The sequence below is a fragment of the Scyliorhinus torazame genome, chromosome 9 (genome assembly GCF_047496885.1).
Source record: "Scyliorhinus torazame isolate Kashiwa2021f chromosome 9, sScyTor2.1, whole genome shotgun sequence".
NCBI classification, from domain to species: domain Eukaryota; kingdom Metazoa; phylum Chordata; class Chondrichthyes; order Carcharhiniformes; family Scyliorhinidae; genus Scyliorhinus; species Scyliorhinus torazame.
In genome coordinates, this window is record NC_092715.1 from 173,365,256 (window position 1) to 173,371,569 (window position 6,314).

Consider the following 6,314-nt stretch of genomic DNA (forward strand, 5'->3'; position numbering starts at 1 on the left):
CCGCTCCTTAAGCGCTGACAGTGACTAGCTCTTTAAAGAACACTGAAGTGGGGACCACTTTAAAGGGGCACGGGCAGCACAGTAGCACAGTGGTTAGCACAGTAGCTTCACAGCTTCAGGGTCCCAGGTTCGATTCCTGGCTTGTCACTGTCAGTGCGGAGTCTGCGCGTTCTCCCCGTGTCTGCGTGGGTTTCCTCCGGGTGCACCGGTTTCTTCCCAAAGTCCAAAGATGTGCAGGTTAGGTGGATTGGCCATACTAAATTGCCCTTAGTGTCCAAAAAACAAAGGTTAAATGGAGTTACTGCATTACGGGGATAGGGTGGAGGTGTGGGCTTGAGTAGGGTGCTCTTTCCAAGGGCCAGTGCAGACCCGACAGGTCGAATAGCCTCCTTCTGCACTGTAAATTCTACGAACACAATAAAAGGCCGGAATGTTTTGCAGAACCCCTCAATTGTACCTGTTAATGTGTATTTAACTTTCTCAAGGTGCAAAAACTCTCTGATATCCCCCAGCCACACCAAGGCACTGGGTGGAGAAGCTGATCTGTAGTCCAATAGAACCTGCCTGCGAGCGATCAACGAGGCGAAGGTTAAGACATCCATCCCCCGCCCGTCTGCAACTCCGGCAAGTCTGACACCCAAATATGGCCACCAGGGGACTGGGCGCCAAATCCATTTATGAAACCTCCGACATGATGTTGAAGGAGATCCAAAATCACACTAGCTCAGGACATGCCCAGAACATATGTACATGGTTCGCCGGGCCCCTCCCACTGCGCTCACCTTTATCTTCCATCCCCTCAAACAACATACTCAATCTAGCCCTAGTTAATTGTACCAGGTGCACCACCTTCAACTGTATCAACCCCAGTCTCACGCATGATGAAGTGACATTCACCCTATGCAAGCCCTCACACCATAACCCCTCCTCCAATGCCACCCCAACTCCTCCTCCCACTTAGCCTTAATCCGCACCAGGGACGCGGTATCCTCTGCCATTATCCTCCTGTAAATTCCCGAGGTACTCCTGTGAGCATCAAAGCCCATTCCAACAGTGAGGATGGTGGCGCTAACGGAAACAAAGGGAAACCTTCCTCGCACAGTCCCTCACCTGTAGATATCTCAAGCTTTCCACCTGTGAAACACCAAACTTTTATGACAGCTACTCCAGGTTCGCAAACCATCCCTCGAGAAACAACTCCCCATTGCCAACCACTATCTTATCCATCCAGCCCCAAAACATGTCTTCCTGTCTTGCCGGCTTAAACATATGATATACCACAAATCGGTGCTCGCTTCGATGTCTTACTTAATTTAGTACGAAGTCTTACAACACCAGGTTAAAGTCCAACAGGTTTGATTCGATGTCACTAGCTTTCGGAGCGCTGCTCCTTCCTCAGGTGAATGAAGAGGTCTGTTCCAGAAACACATATATAGACAAATTCAAAGATGCCAATCAATGTTTGGAATGCGAGCATTAGCAGGTGATTAAATCTTTACAGATCCAGAGATGGGGTAACCCCAGGTTAAAGAGGTGTGAATTGTCTCAAGCCAGGACAGTTGGTAGGATTTCGCAGGCCAGATGGTGGGGGATGAATGTAATGTGACATGAATCCCAGGTCCCGGTTGAGGCCGCACTCATGTGTGCGGAACTTGGCTATAAGTTTCTGCTCGGCGATTCTGCGTTGTCGGGGGTCCTGAAGGCCGCCTTGGAGAACGCTTACCCGGAGATCAGAGGCTGAATGCCCTTGACTGAAGTGTTCCCCGACTGGAAGGGAACATTGTAAGACTTCGTACTGTTGTAAGACTTCGTACTGTGCTCACCCCAGTCCAACGCCGGCATCTCCACATCATTACTTAATTTAAAATACTGCCAAAATTGACATCAGATTTTCAATGTCACAGCCACCACCGGATTACCTGAACACTTCCCTGGAGAGAACGTCAGCGAGGCCATCTCCATTGCCCGCAGTCCCATCCCATTTAATGAGCCCGACTCCATCCTCACCCATGCTGCCCCCTGCTCCTCACACCAACCAACATCTTCTACACGTTCGCCGCCCAATAGTAATAGACCAAGCTGGACAATGCTAAACCCCCTGACTGCCGGTCCCTTTGCAGAACTGTTCGATGAATCCGAGCAATCTTACCCACCCAAATGAAGAACAAAATCAGCCTCTCCAGCCCCGCAAATTCCGCATTGAATGTGGAAAAGGCCTTTGTTAGGGTAGAGTGGAAGTATCTGTTTGCGATTTTGGAGCTGTTCGGAATTGGGCTCAAGCTTGTGTTGTGGGTGAGACTGTTATACAAGGAACCTAAGACTAGTGTTCGCACGAATAATATGAGTTAGACGTATTTTCAGCTGTATAGAGGAACTAGGCAGGGGTCTCTATGACCCCACTCTTGTTTTGCCTTTGGAAAAACCCCCCAGCAAGAATTGGAATAAGAACAGAAAGCATGGCAAAATGTTCATTTTCACATCCTGCACTTGGCCTGCCAAGGTCAAAGAGAGGCTATCCCACCTCTGTAGATCAGCCTCAACCGTACCCACCAGACTCATAACATTTCACTTACGAAGCCAAGCCCAATCCTGTGCTCCTGCACCACTAAATACCTAAAATGAGTGCCCGTCAAAGGCAACGGCAACCCCCAAATTAGCTCCCTTCTCCAGCATGGTAACCAAGAATCATTCACTCTTCCCCAGGTTTAACTTATACCCAGTGAACACACCAAACTGCTTCAACAATGACATTATGGCCCCCCTTGTAGGGACCGGGTCCCAAATGTACAGTAATACAGAGACATCCTATGTTCCAACACCCCTCACTATCCCCTTCCACTCATCCTAATTCCTCAAAGTGATGGTCAAAGGCTCTATCGCCAATGCAAACAAGAGTGGGGTCTTAGAGACCCCTGCCTAGTTCCCCTATACAGCTGAAAATACGTCTAACTCATATTATTCGTGCGAACACTAGCCTTAGGTTCCTTGTATAACAGCCTCACCCACAACACAAGTGTGGTACCCTCAATAACGACACTAGAGAGTAAAACGGTAAAGAAGGCTTTAATAAGCTAAGAACTAGCCTGGTGCTTACTGGTTGCTTCCTGCAAGGCGGCCCCTTATATACGACTCCCAGGTCAGTGGAGCCAGAGGCAGAGTCCCCCAGGGTTCCAAGCCCTGTCTTAAAGGGGACATCACCTTACATGATGATAAGGGTACAGTAATACAATGACCGTTCATCACATTCACCCCCTGTTTAAAAAAACGAAGTCCGGCGGGGGTGAAGTGGAATCATAAGTCCATTCGTTTTGGCGGCCTGATCATCCTCATTGACCTCCTCAGCTCGGGCGGTGGTGCGGCGGACACGGATGTCATAGTTGAGGGTACGTCCGGGAGCACGGTGGTCGGAGCCTTGGTCCGGGTCGGGGTAGGGGATCGGGGTGCAGGGGAAATAGCTGGGGCTGGGGGTAGCGGTGCCGGCGCCAGCGGGGGGTGTAGAGGGGGGCGCGCTAGGGGGTGCACGCGGTTGGTGTCCACCGACGGGGACTGGGACCGGGGGGGTGGGTGTAGTGGGTGCCAGATCCCGCAGGGGAGCCGTGAGGGAGGGGGCATCTGTAGTGGGGGAACCAGCAGGTGCCAGATCCCGGAGGGAAACCGTACCTTGCCTGCCGTCGGGGTACTCGACATAGGCGTATCGGGGGTTCTCATGTAGTAATCGGACCCTCTCGACCAGGGTGTCCATTTTATGACTCATCGCGTGCCTCCGGAGAAGAACAGGTCCCGGAGCCGTCAGCCAAGGTGGAAGCGAGACCCTGGAGGTGGACTTCCTGGGGAAGACAAACAAGCGGTTGTGAGGGGTCTCATTCGTGGCCGTGCAGCGGAGCGACCTAATGGAGTGTAGGGTATCGGGTAGGACCTCCTGCCAGCGGGTAGTTGGGAGACCTCTCGACCGTAGGGCCAGAAGGACAGCCTTCCAAACTGTCGCGTTCTCACTCTTCACCTGGCCGTTTCCCCGTGGGTTATAACTGGTCGTTCTGCTCGAGGCGGTGCCTTTGCTGAGCAGATACTGACGCAGTTCATCGCTCATCAACGATGTACCCCGGCCACTGTGGATATAAGCGGGGAAATCAAACAGGGTGAAGATGCTGTGCAGTGCCTTTATCACGGTGGCCGAGGTCATGTCGGGACAGGGGACGGCGAATGGGAAGCGGGAGAACTCGTCGATGACGGTGAGGAAGTAGGTATTGCGGTTGGTGGACGGGAGGGGCCCCTTGAAGTCCACACTTAGTCGCTCAAAGGGCCCCCAGGCTTTCACGAGACGAGCCTTGTCTGGCCGGTAGAAGTGCGGTTTGCACTCCGCGCAGATAATGCAAGCCCTGGTCATGGCCTTGACCTCCTCGGTTGAGTAAGGTAGGTAGCGGGACTTGATAAAGTGGACGAGCCGGGTAACCCCCGGGTGACCCATTGTGGATGGCTTGCAGGCGGTCCTCCCGCACGTTGGTGCACGTGCCGTGGGACAGGGCATCTGGGGGCTCGTTGAGCTCCCCTGGACGATACTTGATATTGTACGTGTAGGTGGAGAGTTCGATCCTCCACCTTAAAATGTTATCGTTTTTTATTTTGTCCCGTTGTGCGTTATCAAACATGAAGGCTACCGACCTTTGGTCGGTGACGAGGGTGAACCTCCTACCGGCTAGATAGTGCCTCCAGTGCCGCACAGCCTCCACAATGGCTTGTGCCTCCTTCTTGAGTGCAGAGTGTCGAATCTCGGAGGCGGTGAGGGTTCGAGAGAAGAACGCTACTGGTCTGCCTGCCTGATTGAGGGTAGCAGCCAAGGCGATGTCTGACGCATCGCTCCCTACCTGAAAAGGGATAGTTTCGTCCACCATGTGCATAGCGGCCTTGATGATGTCGGCCTTGGTGCGACTGAAGGCCGATCGGGCCTCAGCGGACAGGGGAAATATCATGGTCTTTATGAGTGGGCGGGCTTTGTCCGCATATTTGGGGACCCACTGGACGTAATAGGGAAAAAGCTCCAAGCACCGTTTGAGGGCCTTGATGCTGCGGGGAGGGGACGTTCCTTAAGGGGGTGCATGCGACTGGGGTCGGGACCTAGGACCCCATTTTCCACGACATAGCCCAGGAAGGCTAGCCGGGTTGTGTGGAAAACGCATTTTTCCTTGTTATAGGTCAGGTTGAGGGCTCGGGCGGTCTGGAGGAACTTTTCGAGGTTCGCGTCATGGTCCTGCTGATCATGGCCGCAGATGGTGACATTGTCCAAGTACGGCTATGTAGCCCACAAGCCGTACTGGTCCACCATTTGGTCCATCGCCCTCTGGAAGGCGGAGACCCCATTTGTGACGCCGAAAGGGACCCTAAGGAAGTGGAAGAGCCGGCCGGCTGCTTCGAAGGCAGTATAGGGGCGGTCTTTCGGTCGGATAGGGAGCTGGTGGTAGGCGGATTTGAGATCGACCGTGGAAAATACCCGGTATTGGGTATCCGATTTACCATTTCTGCTATGAGAGGAAGGGGGTACGCATCGAGCTGCGTGAAGCGGTTTATGGTCTGGCTATAATCAACGACCATCCGTTTCTTTTCCCCGGACCGGACTATCACCACTTGTGCTCTCCAGGGGATGTTGCTAGCCTCGATGACCCCCTCTCCCAGTAAACGCTGGACCTCTGACTTGATAAAAGTCATGTCTTGGGCACTGGTGAGGGAGGATATACAGTTTGAAACGGGTGTATTCAGCACCCTGGATCGAGAGATCCGCAATACAATACCCCTTGATTTGGACCGAGTGGGACCCGGATGTGAGGGCTATGGTTTGGGACACGGGATGGGTGCGCAAGGTGCAGCATCTTACCGTTTCTGGATGAATAAAGCTCTCCATGCTCTCGGAGTCGAAAAGGCATGAGTGTCGTGCCCGTTGACCTGGACCTGCATCATAGAGTTCTGCAGGTGTTTTGGCCGCGTTTGGTCGAGGGTGATCGCTCCCAGTTGCGGGTAGTCCGAGTCCTCAGCTGAGTCGGATTCGTAAAATGGCCACCACCGTCGGTCGTACGTGTCAGGTTGAGAAAATGGCCACCACCAAGATGGCCGCCCCCATGATTCGCACGAGGCAGATGACGCGTCAGAAGGGGGCGTGTCGGGTTGATGCATAGCTGCATTGCGAGGCCTGTGAGCCTGATTTTTGGGCCTGCTGTTCTTTGTGTTTCTGGCCCTTGGGCATGGCCAGGCAGACCCTCGCAAAATGCCCCTTCTTCCCGCAGTCACTGCTGATGGCGGAGCGGGCTGGGCAGCGTGGGCGTGGG